An 18,668-nucleotide genomic window follows, 5' to 3' on the forward strand; every position below is an offset into this window, starting at 1 on the left:
AAGCCTAGCGCCGCTGTAAGGTACAAGTTAACATTCCAGTTCATTCCCTTTGGATGCCTGAATAATAAAAATTCGATGTCAGATTATAAAACGAAATCATAAGTGATCAAATTTTTTTTTTTAAAAAAATGCAGTTTTACTGAGCATCCAAACACTGGCAATACCATTGGGGTGAGGATGGAGTACAGGAATGTTCATTTGGAGGGCACTTTAGAAAACAGTGTGGCCCTTTCCTTCCGCGCTGAAGGCAGTCCCAGTGCACAGGGCAGCAGTTATGTTCCTGTTTATTCAAACTCCTGGAATATTTGTGCCAACGCTACATCAGCACCTGAATGTGCGTAGCAGCCTTCATCATATCACAAAACACTGGGAGCAACCAAGGTGCCCTTCTAAAGAGGACAGATAAGTAGTGAGAAGCCAGGAAGGGGTCCTTTCGGCAGGGCAGGGAAAGCTGTGCCTCTTTTCACCACGTTTATTTCACATTGCACTGCAAGTCTGGGAAAGGTCAGTCCATGCACTGACCACCAGCCTGTCATAATAAGAAAGAAGGCCTGTGGGTGACTTTTCCTGGAGAGAGAACAAATAAATGTCTGCTTACCCCGTGGAGGGCACCAATGACAACCCAAGGAAACTACTCCTGTTCTGTCTATCTTGGTGAGCCAAGGAGGCTGATGCAGGTGAGTGACGTGGAGGCACAGACAACTTACAAGCAGTCATGTTACTGAAGAGTCTCATTTACATAATCTTCAAAGAGGGGTGTGGCCTTAGTGCTGACTTGAGTACTTTGTGAGTCCTCCAGGTCTCTCCCCTACAAACAAGCACACAAGCACTCCTGGTCACACCCATCTTTCAGTGTGCCTTGCAGGGACTCAGCGCTCAGACCCTTTGGAGGAGGGGGGGAGCTTCCATCAGGTGACTGGACCTGCTGATGCCTTGATTCACACTTCCTAATTGCAGAGCTGTGGGAAAGTATTTCTGTTCATTATAATCACCAGCCTGGGATAGTGGGTTCTAGGGATACAAGTGGGTTAAGACAGGTATGCATGAAATCCAAAGAAAATAGTCACACACGCTTCAGTAGGTATGAAAAAATAACACAGCTGACTGTGACGGTATCATATGCTGCTGTTGTCCCACACTGGAGCAATTTAAACAAGGACGTAAAGTTCTCTCCAGTTCAAACCACAGGTTCTTTTTCTTATTGCTGTGATAGAACACTTGACAAGGAAGCACTTGATACTGGTTCACAGTGCAAGGGTACAGTCCATCACAGACAGGAAATCACGGAGGCAGAAGCATGAGACAGCTGGTCACATCTCAGCTACAGTCAGGAAACAGAGAGAAATGGATGCTGGTGCTCAGCTCACTTTCTCCTTTATGGTCTTGGACTCCAGCTCATGAGATGGTGGATCTTCCATAGTCAACCTAATCTAGAAACTCCCTCATTGACATATCCATACGTTACATCTCCTAGGTGACTCTAGAGTTTGTCAAGTTGACAATATCAACTACTATAAATGCATGATTGGATGAAACAATAAGAGGTAAATGGCTCCTATGAAGAGAATCTATAAATTAGTTCTTTTAGGGCTCTGTCTATTGTGGTGGTATTGTGTTCCCCAAATATTGTGTACCCTAATAAACTTATCTGGGGTCAGAGAACAGAAAAGCCACTAGATATGATAGGCAGTGGTAGCACACGCCTTTAATCCTAGCATTCCAGAGGCAGAAATCCATCTGTTCGAGGATACATCTGTTCAAGCTTGGTGACTTTAATCCCAGAAAGTGAGCCTTTAATCCCAAGGAGTGATGACAGAAAGCAGAAAGGTATACAAGGCGTGAGGACCAGAAACTAGAAGCATTTGGCTGGTTAAGCATTTGGCTGGTTAAGCTTTTAGGTTTTGAGCAGCACACAGTTCACCTGAGAGCCATTCAGATATAAGGACACAGAGGCTTCCAGTCTGAGGAAATAAGATCAGCTGAGAAGTTGGCCAGGTGAGGTTAGCTGTGGCTTGTTCTGTCTCTCTGATCTTCCAGTGTTCACTCCAATACCTGGATCTGGTCTAATTTTATTAATAAGAACTCTTTAAGATTCCTGCTACATCCTATACACAAGTACGGTGCAGATCCCTCTTCCCTAGGTTTGGACAGCAGAGGGTGTGATTGAGAATCAGTGGGAAAGGACAAACCCAATTGACCAGGAGGCCAAGGTCAACATCATCAGTTCTCAGGCATGCTGGGAGGATCTAACCTTGTCAGCATAGGATCAAAGTGCTACCTTAACCTTGCAGTCTTTCTCCTTGAATCCTGCATCCCTGGTATAATTATGAGAAAAGCATTAGACACATACTGAGTGAGAAATCATCCACAGAACACCTCTGAACACCTAGCAAGCATCCTAAGAGCCATCAAGGTAATTAAGATCAAGGTAAGAGGGAAGTTGCCACAGTCTAGAGATGCCTGGAGACACTGATGATTGAGTGGGGTGTGAACCCTGGAATAGAGAAAGGAAAATCTGCAGTAAAAAACTAGAGCAATCTCAGCCTAGTCAAGTTTTTGCTTCAGCTAATAAGAATGTGTGAATATTGATTATTCAATTTATGAAAACTTCACCTTATTCATCTAAAGTAGTAATATTAAGGAAGTTTGCCAGTGGAATTTACTGGAACTCTGCTGTCCATACTGTTTTTCCCCCTCTGTATATCACAAAATCTATTCTAAGGTTAAAGGATTATTCTAAACGATGGGAGAATGAGATTACTTCAATTGCTAGGCATTTAAGTTGATGTTGATTCCAAGTAAATCATTAAATGCACAACATTCAAATTTAGACAAGGGGATTGGGTAGAATGGGCCTTGGGATGCCTGTAGCCCTCAGTGACTTCATTGCTCATGTGGACACTGACATAGAGTAGTCAAACAACTTGTCTAAGTTCACTTGGGATAAGAGCTCATCTTAGATGGCATCATCATTCCTGGTCCAGCTTTGTACCGGCTGGAAAATATTACATTCCCAGTGTGTCCAATCTCTAGACATGCTTTGACCATGTGACCATGTGACCATGTGGGTAGTCGGCTTTCATGTTCTACAAAACTCTGACTGCCCTGTCCTCACTAAAGAATGTTTTGTCTCTGACAACTACTGGAGTCCTGGATATGGGCTTGTTAGAGTGTGGGTGATGTGATCTACTGTGCATCTTCCTCTCTTACATAATTAAGTAGCCTCAGGACCTTGTCAGTATGTAATACAAAGGTTTTCCTGCACATTGATGAGTGGCATCCATGTAACTGGTGCTAGGTGTCATCCCCCACCCCCTCAAACATCTTGGAAAACAAAGGACACTAAGCATGCCTTCCAGCCAGTGTGGAGAAATGGAGGAAGCTTGAGAGGACTCCTGTGCTTCTAGTAGGAAACTCACATCTCACAACAATGTCTACATGAGCACAGGGAGGTCTAGGGTTTAGAAGAAGGAAGGGAGTTACACAGTTTACAAACAGCAAGTCAGCCCTAGAGCTTCAGAAAGTATCAGGAGCAGGTGGAAGGAGCTGCCCTCATTTCAAGGAGGAAAACACGAGAAGCCCATAGCTCAGTTCCCCGTAATGACACTGATTTAGCAGACAATAAACAGCTATGACCCACCATTTGTAGAAAGCAGCTCGGGGCGTCCCAGAGCTTCCTGTGGGTGGATCTTATTGTCCATCTCCTGTGTCCTCCTCCTAGCCAATTCATAGAAGTATGGGACAGCTGGGAACTCAGCATGCACTGCCATAGAGGCAAATGCATCTACTCCTCCAACCTCCACAAAGAAGGGCTTCACATATGAACACAGCTTTTCCTCTCTCAGTTAGGAAAAAAGTGGAGGTAGGAGTAGAGAGTGGAGGTATGTTGGCAAACCGGAAATAATCATTTTTGTCTTATAAGATTTCAGATGGAATGAAAATGTTAGAATGAAGAGGATATGGAGAAAGGTTAAGTATAATAAAGAAAATGCCTATCAGTAGTGTTAGACAAAAAGGCCCTGGGTCAGCTCCAGTCCATCATTCTGCTCACCCCTTAAGACTATATCAGCCTCAGAAGCCAGGCTGGATTCGGCTTACACAGCTCTCGGAGGTATCAGTGATGCTGGTGCTCCAGAGAGGCTGCTACAGCATCTTCTGCTTTCTTTTCTTCTGAAATGATGTAAAAGAATCTTTAGAGGTCTGGTAGAATTCAGTGGTGAATCATCTGGTTCTCCATTTGATGCCCCCATGTCAGTTATTGCCATCTGCATCACAAGCACCTCCTCCTTATGACCCAGGTGGAAATGGGTTCCAGGTGGCTCTTTCTATGCACATAATCTGCACATTTCAAGGTTTACATCTTACATTATTGTTTATATGTTGCAGCCCTCTACAGCAAATATTACAGTACTCGAGTAAAGCATGTCCCATGAGTCAGTTAAAAAAAGGAAAGTGTTATAGGATATTACTACTAACATTTGCTAATTGCCTACTGCTATGTGACTCTTTCAGAGATGTGAACAAGGTCTGTTCACTCCAGATAGGGCACCAATGACAGGCCAATGAGTTAATCAAAAACGATTCCACCGAGTCTAGCTTAGTCAATGAGTAAGTGTATCAGGGCCATTTACAGGATTGTGGTAAACAGGGTAACTTACAGGAACAGGAATGACCAAAAGGCAGCTGCATGCCTGGAAATCCCGCCCCCCCAGCTCCTGCGTGACTTGCAGGGGGCTAGGCTGAGGGAAGCTCTCCACACTACAGCAGCAGTGACTGTATAATTTTGGAGAGAAGCCTGTGGATCATGTAAGTTTCAAGGCCTTCCTGAGATGAGTTTTGTTTACTTCCTGAGCCTTAGTGAATGTTTTGATTCAAACAAAGGAGCTGTGAGACACCTGCATATGTGGCCCAAGGTGTGTTTTCACATCCCAGGAGAGAAACCGAGTCAATGGAGAGTGGGTGACTCACCTGCAGGGGTGCATGTATAGACAAGCAGTACTTGGGGCTCAGATTGCTCTGCTGGCCTTCTCCACCTGCTGCCTTCCACTGCCATGCTCAGCATCTGCCGGAAACCTCCCGCGGTTTGCTCGCCATCCCCACACTGCGCAGTTCTCCAAGCAGGTAGAATGGACTCCCAAGGCAGAAGCAACCATTCTCACATGCAGTTTCTTAGAATTACCTGTTCCTCTTTGTTTGTTTTCCCTTTTTGTCATTCATGGTTCGTGTCCACGTCTTTGAACTTTAAAACAACAAAACACCTTCAGCAATCTCGTAACTACAGACCTCTTCTTTCCACACTAGGATCCAACTCAACGTAGCAGAGCTCCCGGGCTGTTGTTTTAGATGAGCTGTTGATACTATCGGAGGAGCAATTGAGGGAACCGGCAATCTCCTCCTGCTGCACATCCTGCCTAAATCTATTCTTCACAGCTTTCTGATGTTATATTTTCCATAAAATTGATCTCTACGAAGACTGCTACAGCAAATTTCACAACTAATACAATTACCCCTGAAAGGAGACAGGGAAGAGCCTGCCCACATCCCATGAGAGTGCAGTCTTATCAAGCCAAGCAGGTATTAGGGGGTCAAATCAGATTTCAGTTTGATCAGGGAGTTTGGAGACAGCATGTGCTGGAGGTGAGAATTATATTGAGTATTCTTAATTAACAGTTGTGTTTGATCAGGGATTTGGGTGTTAGCACCTGTGTGGAGGTGAGAATTGGATTCAGAAGGACTGGACCTACATGGGATGTCTGAGCTGGTGGGTGGAGCTCGAAACACTTACCAAGAGATATGGAGGAGAGCTGGAGTGAGAGCCTGAGAAGCAGGTAAGTGACTATGGGTTTCTGTTGCCACAGAAACAAAACGTGCATCAAATCAGGTATGATTACTCCTAGATGCTTCGTAAGGCTGACTGCAAGCTAGATCTCTGTATCTACACGGGAAGGAGTGTGTGGCCCCTGGAAGGGTGGCCTTTTGCAGCTGGAGAGGACTCGTATTTAGTTAAGTAAACTGAGATATGACGTATTGCCCTCTGAATTTCATTTTCCTTATCAGTAAATGGGTTAAACCCTGTGTTAGCAAAACCAATGGAAAGAATGATATAATAAGGAAACAATGTTTCTGTCATAGAACCTGCTGCACCAAGGGCTGAGTTCAGTTCGCATCTGGTCTTCCATCCATCTTTCAAGCTTTGATTGTAATGCTTTACTTACTCAGGTTACTTTTTTACTTTTTATTTTCCCAAGCATCTCCTCTTTGGGACATACCAGTCAAATAAAAATCTCATATTAAACTCACAGGAAAATTTACCTAAACACCTGGCATTTTTCCTCTCCTGAATCTGGCAAGCCTACCCTACTCTCAGGGATGATCCCAGGGTTGTTAACTTCACAGTTTGAACAGAATGTTTGTTGTCTCATTTGAGAGAAGCTGACACTGGCCTAGGCTGTCAAGAGTCTCCCCTCCCACAGGGGTAGGCCCCGCCTCCTACAGGGACAGGCCCCGCCTCCTACAGGGACAGGCCCCGCCTCCTACAGGGCAGCCCAGCCTCCCTTAGGGAAGCTCCGCCTCTGTCTTCTGTGGTTCTTCTCTTCTGTACACCATACTGATTGGCCACAGGGTCTTCCACACATGATTCTGCCTTTCACTGCCTGGCTGCTGGACTTGCAGAATTTCTTTTGTGCTCATTATCATTAGCTAACTTCAAACTGTGGGTTGTGTCTGTGCAGCACATCCTTGCAGTGAGAACCTCGTCTTCTGCCCACCTTCCCCACGGAGCATGCTACGAACAGCTTTGCTCTTGGTTCTCCCTTCTGTAGCATCCGAGATGTCTTTCCCCAGGACATCAAACTAGGATCTGTCTCTCTACAAGCTCAGTGGCTTCCCACACTGCTAAATTTTGCCATTCAAGGTCATTTTCCTAGATGACTTTTCTCATTAGCATTTTTAATGAAACATAATACATGTGCATGGGTATTATGTGGGTACATATGGTATTATGATACATATATAATATATGATAATCAAATATGAATAATAAATAGCTCTCTTCAACTATTAATCACTTTTTGACATCCAATCTTCTCTCTCGTATTGAATCAGTGTACTTCTTTTCATTTGGGGGAAGAGAAATGAGAAGTTGAAACACTTATATCTGAATATAGGTGCAACAGAAGAATCACGCCATTTTCACATGCTGAGAATTTTTCACTCTTGTGGTTGTTTGTAAATATGTCCTAGATTTCTGCAACCAATCTAGAGATTACTGAAAACTAAAGTTCTTTTTGAACCTTTTGTCCCCTTTGACCTGCCCCTCCCAGTTTCCTGTGACCACTTGTACATTCCATTCTGTTGCTAGCTTGCCAGCTTCACCGAAGGAGAGAGGAGTCCCCTAACATCTAGATCACCAAAACATCGCTCCTGAAAATGCATATTTACTTCTGTACATTCCTGTTAATATTATTCTATTTTAAACAGTAAGATTCAGAAAGCCATTCAAATGTAAAACCACACCAACAAGCACTGTATAGGCACTCTGTGGCCACAGGAGATGGGCACTATTACAAGGTTCATTTCCTACAGAGAAGGGCTGGTATATAAAAAAAAAGAAAGAAAAAAAAAAAGGCTGTAGTGGTCATGTGATAGCAAGCAGTGGACCAGGACTGGACAGCACTATGCTAGGCAAACTGTTGGTATTCTCACTCACAAGCACCCGACACTTACCTGTACCCAAGAAGATGCTGCACACATTGTCACACACTCTATCACACACCTCTGCCTTACGTTTGAACATGTGTCCACACCGAGTTGTTTATCTCTTACAGTCACTGTGGCTTCTCAGTGAAAGTGATGGTCCTTGTATTTCACAAGTACCTATGACTTCCCAAAATGCATCAAATGTAATGCAATGTTTTCACACCGTGACAGAATTTTAGTGAGCTCAGAACCTTAAACCGAAAGAGAGATTAGCCTTTATTTTGGCGATCACGTGGTCTCGATTAGTGATTGTGCTGACAAATATATATTGTTCACAAGCATTCATTTAGGTTTCTTTGTCCATTTAGGCATGAAATATAAAAATAAATTGTCAGAAGGAATCCTTTGAAGGGACTGTATATTTTGAATTGCTTAGCTAGCTATTCACTTTCGGAGTGTCTTATCTCTCAGGTAAGTGATGTTTCAAGAGCAGTCTTAGTGAATATCCACCGTGTCTAGATTTTATGATGGGAGAGGAATGCAAGTGACAGTCAGAGACCATGGTCCCTGTCCTGCCTACTTTTACGTCAACTTGACAGAAGCTAGAGCAACTCAACTGCAGACTAGTTCATCTTTCCCACGGACTGTCTTTTTCTGCAGTCAAGGCTGTGGGACTGCCTTGCTCTATATCAGCAACATTGTATTGGCAACACTGCATCTGCAACACTGTATCTATATCTGCAACATTGTATCTGCATCCACAAACGTTGTATCTGTATCTGTACCAATGGGCAATCAGTGATGCCATCACAGTGCTGAGTGAGGGGTGTCCAAATTAGAAACCGCTGACAGTGTGCTGCTTGATAAATTCTCCAGGACTGAGTTGTAGTCCTGGGTTCTGGGGAATATCCACAGTGATTGAGCCCAGAGTATTTCCTTCCCACTGTGGAAACCAGAGCAGGTGGAGGGCTTCATGAAGCCTTCTTTACCTTGTGGAAACCACACATTGTGCCATGGAGGCAGCCTGTCTGTGTTAAGGGTAGTCTATTGCCTATTTATAATTTTATTAGATAATCAGCTATGTGGCTATAAAGTTTTTGAGTAATTATTTTAGAGAAATGTATAAAAATATGTAAAAGACAGGGCTAGAAAAGTAAAAATATATTCAATTATCAAACAACTTTTTTGTACACATAAAATTTAAAATTATAGAAACTAATGTTTAAGATATGTATTTTATTTCCCTTTATGTTTTATATTGTTAGTTTGCTCTAGAGACTGGATTTCAGATAGGCCAGGTAGGCTCTGAACTCCCCATGTAGCTGAGGATGACCTTGAACTTGTGTACTTGGCTTCCACCTCTCCAGTCTGAGATTACAGGCTGTACCACTACATTCAGCTCTGGCTTCTTTGGTACATTACAATCTCTTATTTTTCTCTTTTCTTTTCTCTTCTTTCTTTCTTTCTTTCTTTCTTTTCTTTCTTTCTTTCTTTCTTTCTTTCTTTCTTTCTTTCTTTCTTTCTTTCTTTTTGAGACAGGGTTTCTCTGTGTAGTTTTGGTGCCTGTCCTGGATCTCACTCTGTAGCCCAGGCTGGCCTTGACCTCACAGAGATCCTCCTGCCTCTGCCTCCTGAGTGTGCCACCACCTCCCGGCTCCTTCTGCTTTTCACAGCCAGTTCCTGCTTTCCCTTCATCTGCTTTCCCAGTGTGTCTCTCTCAGTGTGCTCTCTTGATGTTCTCAATGACATTCAAACTGAATCCACTAAGAGAGCAGGGCCTCCAGCTGACTGAAATCTGTTTTGCTTTGATCACTTTAAAAGACAAACAGTCAACCTCCCCTCCCTCTGAGAACTAGGAAACAAGGGACTGGGAGCCCCAGAATGGGAGGGAACTAAGCTTGCTTCTCCATCGCTTTCCACTGGAGACTGATGGAAGACCATCTGGACAGGGCTTCGTGTTCACATCTACCACACAGACCTGTCAGCAGCTCTCCCTGGACTGAGGTCATGTGGCTGGAACCAGCAATAACCAGCAGCCTAGGGCCCCTGTATGACAAACTTTAGGTTGATAGAATTTGAAGGATTGTGAGAAGGTGCCATTGGCATCCAGCAGTAAAGACAAGGGTATCAAAGAGCATCCAAATGACAGGGACCACCCCAAAAACCCAGGCCCATCTATCTTGAAAAACAGTGGCACAGGAGTGAAGGTACTGTGATGTGCATCTCTGTTCATTCACTCTTTTGTGACCACACAGCCCTCGGTCAGTAAGGAGACACCTCTCTACATATTTCCCAAGTGTTGGACTCTGTCACAGTGGAACACGGAGTAGTCACTAATCTACAGTGACACTAATCTACCTCAGACACTAATCCACAATGAGCTTTTGCTGGAGTAAACCAGAGGGCCCAGCAGGCACTGTCTCAGAGCCTCCCTCTCTGCCTTTGCCTCAGCAGGCTGGATATTTCTCCCGAATGGTACCCCAAAGAGCCTGTAAAAGAGGGGACGATGACGGAAGCACAGCATAGATGCTTCGGGGGTGACCCTACACCAGCCAATGGCACCTCCACATTGGGTCGGCATGCTGTGTAATTATCAATATAGACCTAAACTAGAAAAACACTGTTGGACTCAGACTAAAACCACCCTAGGCCCCTTGGTATCTTTCTTACTTATGGCCTCTTCATGAATAGTTGGTCATTGAACTTTGTAGGAAAACTGCTTGGATAACTGCCTGGTCAACACCTCCTGGTGTTCAATGAAGAGCAGATGAGTGGACAAGCATTGTGTCATCTGGCTCATTCCACCTGACAGTCTGTCCTCTACTTTGTGGGTGTGACTTACCCCCTTGTGGCCCAACCACACTGTGAACATGGCCTCTCTCACCTGCGGGTATGTGTTCTTTCTTCTAGCAAAGGCCTTCCCCTTCCTTGTTTCCCTATGTATTGCCTTACTACTTTCAAACTTCACTCTAATTCCACCTGCCACAAAGGTTTGTCTAGTGTTCTGGGTCCCGGAAGAGAATCTTTCCCCCTTTACAAGGACTATCCATTCTTGATAGGTTCACCATGAAGCCCTTGACTATTCAGCCCAGTCTGACTAACCCAGCGTGTCACCTACCTGAGGGAAAGCAGGCCCCTGTGGATTTGTTCTGTACATGTGTGTGGCCAGACCCTATGCCTGAGAAATAAAATCTGGCCTAGCTTCTAAAGGACCAGTGACAACACAGGAAAAATAGGTCATGTGTGTGAATCATAGGCCTCAGAGATCAGGAGTGGCTTGTAAGGTTCTTTATAGAAATGATACTGGGTAATCCAAAGGCTGAAGCAGCAGCAGAGGAAACCCTGCCATTAACGGCCAGTGAGATCAGTGTGAATACATGAATCAGCTGCACCAGAGCAGTGAGATCAGTGTGAATACATGGATCAGCTGCACCAGAGCAGTGAGATCAGTGTGAATACATGAATCAGTTGCACCAGAGCAGTGAGATCAGTGTGAATAGATGAATCAGCTGCACCAGAGCAGTGAGATCAGTGTGAATACATGGATCAGCTGCACCCGAACAGTGAGATCAGTGAGAATGCATGAATCAGCTGCACCAGAGCAGTGAGATCAGTGTGAATACATGGATCAGCTGCACCAGAGCAGTGAGATCAGTGTGAATACATGGATCAGCTGCACCAGAGCAGTGAGATCAGTGTGAATACATGGATCAGCTGCACCAGAGCAGTGAGATCAGTGTGAATACATGGATCAGCTGCACCAGAGCAGTGAGATCAGTGAGAATGCATGGATCAGCTGCACCAGGGCAGTGAGATCAGTGTGAATACATGGATCAGCTGCACCAGAGCAGTGAGATCAGTGTGAATACATGGATCAGCTGCACCAGAGCAGTGAGATCAGTGTGAATACATGGATCAGCTGCACCAGGGCAGTGAGATCAGTGAGAATGCATGAATCAGCTGCACCAGGGCAGTGAGATCAGTGAGAATGCATGAATCAGCAGTACCAGAGCAGTGAGATCAGTGTGAATACATGGATCAGCTGCACCAGAGCAGTGAGATCAGTGGGAATACACAAATCAGCTGCACCAGGGCAGTGAGATCAGTGTGAGTACACAGATCAGCTGCACCAGAGCAGTGAGATCAGTGTGAATACACAGATCAGTTGCACCAGGGCAGTGAGATCAGTGGGAATACATAGATCAGTTGCACCAGAGCAGTGAGATTAGTGGGAATACATGGATCAGCTGTACCAGAGCAGTGTCTTGATAGAACCAGACAGAGCCTCTGCCTGTGGATCAGTTGCATGCTCTCACCATCGAGTCAGGTGCAGTTTATAAATGTTGGAGGGTGGAGGTCGAGGCTGAAGGACCCTCAGATCACACTCTCAAAGGACATGAACCTTCCCGGGGAACCACAGATGTTTACAGACATCCATGAAATGCAGAGATGACAGGACACACCCAAGATGCAGCAACAGCCACACAGTGTGCACATGCACAGGATGTAGGCATTATTCGAAACAGAGCAGCAAGAGTTGTCTTTTTAAGAGAGTGAGGATTTGAACTGTGTTGTTGGTCTGACTTACATTCCAGTCACTTGCAGAGCCTTCTAAATGGCCTATGCTGGGCATATGTCAACTCTGTGTTCTGTGAAGATATGTGTCTCTGTGGTACCCAAGTGAGAAGAAGCACTCGGATGGCCATAGAAAGGCTCAGTCAGGTGGACCTGGAAGCCGATGTTGTAGTCTCTCATTGCTTTCCACACAGGACAGGGCTGTGGGTGGGGAGGGCCTGGGTAGAAAGGAGTCACACAGTTGTTCCCCTTTCAACTGTGTGGGGAGCCGCCACACACTGCTTCCCTGCAGAGACTTCCATTGTCTCCCAAGATGTGCAGGGTGGAAGAAGTGCATGCTTCTTAGGGATCAGGATGCAGAGTTGGTTTCCTCCCTAGAGAGGCCTCATTATAACAACGGAATCTAAACAGAAAAAAAAAATGGTCCTAGAATTTGCTGGAAGGAGGTGAAGGTGTAAGAACACCATTCCTGAAGAATCATTGTTAGCCTGCCAGCAGTTCCAGCCTGGGAGACAACCAGGGCTCTATCACTTACCTGACCTCTCTGTTCAGGGCCACAGAGAGGTCCTGCGTGGGGACAGAGCTGTGACTCCCCTTACCTCCCAGATCATCACCCAGCCTCTCAGTATAGGCACGTTGTATTATTGCTGAGTCCATGTTTGAATCTGTTGCACATACCCTGTCCTTCCCTGATTGGCTTACTATTACAGTGGCTGGCCCACAACTCATCTCAACTCAGAATTCAGAAAGGATGGCTAATAGCATGAGTGAATGTGAGGAGGAAGCCTGATTTCTAAAGCTGTGGTCCTGATGGAGGCCAATCTTGCAGCTGTGCTCTAAGGGGAGCTCATCTGGAGAGGTGGTTGTTACTTGTACAATTGTCTGGTCACCTACCTACATTGGTACTTGCTGCTCTCACCTGGTGGGTGGAGGTCTGGATGTTTCTGAGCATCCTTCAATGCACAGGACAGGCCCTGATGCACAGAACCAGCCAGACCTAGTGCTGAGACGGAGGTGATGAACTGGGGGTCGGGGTGGGGTTGCTTGCCTTGTAGATGACCCATAGGATCTTTGTTTTCCTCCTTATATCCCTTATCACACCCCGACCCTGGCTGTACTTGGACCCCACTCTCCTTCCTGACTCTGACTTTCAGGGAACACATTCGAAGACATTCATTTAAGGCCATCAGACCTTTTCTGAGACATCCCCTGCTGTCCAGGATCCACACCCCGTCTTTTCTGCCCTCTCACAGAGGCTGAGGAATTGTGGCCCCCAGGGACCAGCTAGGTTGAGCCACATTGGTGCCAGGCACCAGCAGGGGATCTCAGGGTGAATGACCTCTGGCAAGCTGGCTGTCTAGGAAATCTCAGGCCCACTCATCCGTGACTGTCTTCTTCACCCTTCACAGGACACAAGGTCATAACGATAGGAACAATTAAAAATAAATAAGTCCTTGGTCTGGCACTGTGGCTTGGTGATGTGTCTCCCCAATATGACCGCCTACCAGGATGAATACCAGGGGTGGTAGGAGTCTTCTGTTGATCTCAGAAAATCTGGCAGCCATCAGCCTTTAACTGGTTCACTCTTGAGTTTCAAGGGTAGCATCTCCTTCGATAACGAGGAGGTGGCATTGCCCTGACTTAGAAGACAATATGGGACCTCCAGCAGCCAGAAGGGCTCTGACCAGTATGAACTATATGCATGAATAAACCTCATCTCATGTGGCCTATGACGATGGTGTTGAGAAGAACCCTGAAGGTGAAGGGTGCTCTGAGCAAGCAGGAGGCCTGTGGATGTTCAATTGAAGAGAAACTCAGGGACAGGTGCTGAGGGTGTGTGCTTTTCTTTGGTATTTGCTTCCAGAGGCCTGCAGAGTCCAGGAGAAAAGCAGGCATAAGCTTCAGATTATTAGGCAGTTGTTTAAATACAGCCTGCTGTGGATGCAGCCTCACAGTGCACATCGGTGAGAAGCAATTCATGTCAATGTCAGTGCACAGCTCAGGCTCGGGATGAGGACCCACCCTGCTTTTGAGTCTTCAGAGCAGGGGGGTTGAGAGTGGAGTCTGTGCTGACCCTAATGAGGCCAGGATATTTCCCGACTGGCCTAAGGAAGAATGCTCTCACTGCCTCCTGTGAACTGATTGCTCTAATCTTTGGCCAGCATCTGTGAAATGATTTCCCTACAGAACTGTTTTAAAATGTTAAGTTTGCAATTTGTGAAAGGTGAATTTGTGGCAGATGGGATGGAGCAAACAGAGAGCAAGGCCTTTGAACCTGATCCCTACTTTTTGCTGTCTCCTGAGCCTCTGTGCTCAGGATCTGCTCTTTGTTTCCAGCAGATCCCAACCAGCCAGACACAGACCACTCAACACAACACTGTTTTAGTTGAAGGAGATTCATAATTCCCAGCTAGAGAGTAAGGGCTAAAAACCCAGAGCTTATCTATACGTAAGAGTATCTGAGGCCAGAATTTAGAAATTCAATTTATATAAAGTCTATAAATTGAACGTCTATTTTTTCTACAGATTCAAATACTGCTAAACTATTAAAGCTTGGGGGATGTAGGGCCTGAGTAGATCATACAGAGTACTTGCTGCTCTTGCAAAAGCAACATCCATGTAAGGATCCCAACCACCTGCAACTCCAGCTCCAGGGGATCTGATGCCCTCCTCTGGACTCACACACAGACACAAGTACATAAAATTAAAAAAAATATATTTTAATTACATAGTTTTAGATGGCCAAAGAAAGAAGGTGCAATAAAAATTAAATCATCTTTGGAAACATGTTGTGAGCAGGGCATCAGTCCTTCTAGGAGACTGTCATGATGAGCAGATGAGGCTCTAAGAGAGTGTGTGAAATACAATCAAGTTTCCTCTAATAATTATGAAATGAAATTCACAATCTATGCTGTCAGCTACTTTGAGAAAGTCTCCCTCCCCATCAGGGCTAATGGCTCACTTTCCTTCATTTTTTATTTTTATTTTTTTTTTGTGAGAGGGGGTCTGTCTACTTAGCCTAGGTTAACCCCTAACTTCTAATCCTCCTGCTCAGCCTCCTTAGTTCTAGGATTATAGGCATGAATGACCATGCTTTGTAAGATTCTTTGGCTTTCAGTATGCTAATGGGATATTTATGAGGAAAAAAAAAAAAAAAAAAAAAAAAACAGGGCCCAGAAGGAACTATGGACAACATGATTTGGCTAATTGAGAAAGATTTCAAGATTTCTGCAAAGCTGCCTGGTTTACAAACTGCCTCGTGCATCTATCTCCTATGAAATGTGTTCTGGGATTTTAATGTTAAAATAGCAGTTCCTAGATCTAAAATCATAAATACAATACAGCCACAGGCACAGGAGATCCCAGGGTACCCGCTATAGTCTACAGCGCTCTAACATGGGGAGTATGTAAGCTGAACTTGTCCATGCTGTGTCAGAGCAATAGAAGCAAGACACCCAAACCTCCAGGGAGGTGCAGAGAGGATGAATTCATTCCAGAAAGTCTAGCACTGTTGCATCAGTTAGGACTCAATTAAGCCAATGCATGTGCATGTGTACACGCACGTGCGCACACACTGAAGCAAGACCTTATATTATAATAATAAGAGACACTTGAACATAAGCAAGAGATGAGGTCTGTAAGCTTAAGTCCATCATCATAAGAGGAAAAAAAAAGGATAAAGCAAGTGTGGGACCCAGGCCACACCAGGCACAGGCTGTGTCTTGAGTCTCTCATCTGCCAATTAGCTGGCTAGACCTAGGTCATTGCTGCTGACTCTACTGTACCTCCATATTCTTTCGAAAACAATTTTCATGACTCACATAGCAACATTTACATGCAATGATCCACTGATAACCAACAGCTCCTCATACAATCAAAGGGGGAGAAGGATGTGAATGGATCTTACTAAACTAGATGGGAGAAAGATTGTGGAGGACACCAGTGGAAAGAGGTGTTGAGATAGGTGTGGAATGTGGACACTGGGAGATGGGTATCCGGAAATGCCCCATTACAGAAATGTGGTTGAAAACCCTACAGATCTAGAAGCACAGACTTTTCTTCTTTTGAAAAAGGGTTTTACTATGACACACAAGTTGGCCTCCAACTTGCAATCCTCCTGTCTCTGCCTACTGAGTGCTGGGATTATAGGCATGTGCTCCTATACCAACTCTAAAGCAGAAATTTTGAACCAAACTTGACCCATAATTGTTAGCCAGGCAGTGAGCCTATTCTGAATTTTATCTTGGGTCTGTATTCATTGTTATCAATTTTTGATTGTGTTTTTACATCTGTAACACTAGTTCTTGTATCACTTGTCCTTAAGACCTTATGTAGCATTCAGAATCTGGTCCCCCTCACCCATGGGATTCAACTTCAAAGTTATAAATTCAAATATCCATGACAACTCTTTGCTACAACCAGCTCAGTATACAGCATTCAAATAAAAAGTACCTTCAACCATAGGAAGTGACGTACTGACCTTTTTTCCTCATAAATAAATACTTACACCAGCAACTGCACTTGGTGATCTCTTTGGTTAGGTCAAGCACACAATCTGAGTGTGTCACTATGCCTTATTTTAATCCATGGTAAAGCTAGAGAACCATGCTTCTTTACATACTGGGCTTATTGATACAGATATGAAAATATCTTTGGTAGCTTTTCCCTTTGTGGATATTGTGCTTATGTTACTGGCACTCAGTGAATGGGTACCCTGGATACTGAGTATCTTTCTTTCAAAGAGCTTTGCCTGATATGTGGTTGGATTTTGAACACTGGGAAGAAGATGATGCATATGGATCCATAATCTGTTATAGATTTGCTATTGAATTTAGCAAGTACAGTAAGACACATTATTATTCTCTGTTCTCAGGTGAGAGAGGAGCTGGTACATTCTCAGTGCCTTGTGGAGGACTCTACTTCTGTGACTTTTGCCATTTCTGGCTGGCCTGAGAGTGAGGTGGGGCCAGCATGGCTCAGTAAATCCCACATGAAATGTGCCGATAATTAAATCCCTCTGCTAATTACATCATGCATTAGTAGGCTCAGCCTGATACATTACTCATGATCACTGTCTTGGACAAAACAAAATGGGTCCACCAGGGACCAGCCTCAGGGCAGACGCTGATCTAAAAGGAGGCAGTCAGATTCTGTTTATGTAACATGATCCAGCCACACTGAGAGCCAGGCTCCCTTCAGCCTCCCCAGCGAGCATCAGGTTCACAGAGATAATGATGCCCAACCTTTGCCACCTGCCAGGCCAAGTCCCCTTGCCAGACTAACAGGGTACAGCAAAGGTCAAGTGGTTAGTCACTGGCATATTCCAAAGACATTTTTGGTGATGTTGCTCTTTGTGAGAAATAGAAGGGCAGTTTTCCATAGAGAAGGATCTGTCTTTAATAAATGACAATTTGAAGAACATTCTGAAAGAGCAATGGGCAAATGATGGTGTCATTGTGATCTAATTTTATAAGCATCCTGACTCCAAAATTATTACACACACACACACACACACACACACACACACACACACACACACGGACACACCCCGACACGGACACACACGGACACGGACACACAGACACACACACGGACACACGGACACATGGACACACACACGGACACACACATGCGCACACATACACACACCTTGAAGTTTCTATGCATTTAACCCAAGAAGCTAAAACTTTTCCTTAAAACAGGCAATATGTTTAATAGAAATCACAATATTTCCAGGCTTTGCCTGAAATAGTGGAACTGTAAAAAGCAGAAATTCAAACAACTCAAACTGTCAAGAATACCACATACGTGCTTGCAACAAACTTTCAGATTAAAGAAAACAAGAAACTCTTACACTTTTATATCATAAGGCAACAAAATAAAAAAAAAATTTGGACAAGTCAAGTTTATCTTGAGGTTACAAAGCCTTTGATTGAGATCTTACCTAGTAAAATTATGCATATTCTTTTATTCCATTTCTTTCATTTTTCATCTTCACCACTATGTTTTTTTAACTTTATTTGTTTTGTGTACACATGGGTGATGACTGACCCATGGTGTATGTATGGTTAGAGGACAAAGGACAACTTGGGGGAGGCAGTTCTTTCCACCATGTGAATCCTGGAAAATCTAACTCAGGTCATCAGGCCATGCACAAGTGGCCCTCACCAGCTGAGTCTTTTCACCATTGGTTCCATAGCCTAGCCATTACCTGTGCATCAGTCTCTACTCAGGTATCTATGAACTTACATGACCCCATCTGTTACCAACACAGAGGGCATCCAACCACACTCTTTTCTGATTGGTTCATACTTTGGTTTCACTGGTTCCTGCATGTCGACTATGACTTCATTATTATAATAAACATGTACAAATCATTCATGTTCCCCATAGTC

The sequence above is a fragment of the Peromyscus leucopus genome, chromosome 22 (assembly GCF_004664715.2).
Source record: "Peromyscus leucopus breed LL Stock chromosome 22, UCI_PerLeu_2.1, whole genome shotgun sequence".
NCBI classification, from domain to species: domain Eukaryota; kingdom Metazoa; phylum Chordata; class Mammalia; order Rodentia; family Cricetidae; genus Peromyscus; species Peromyscus leucopus.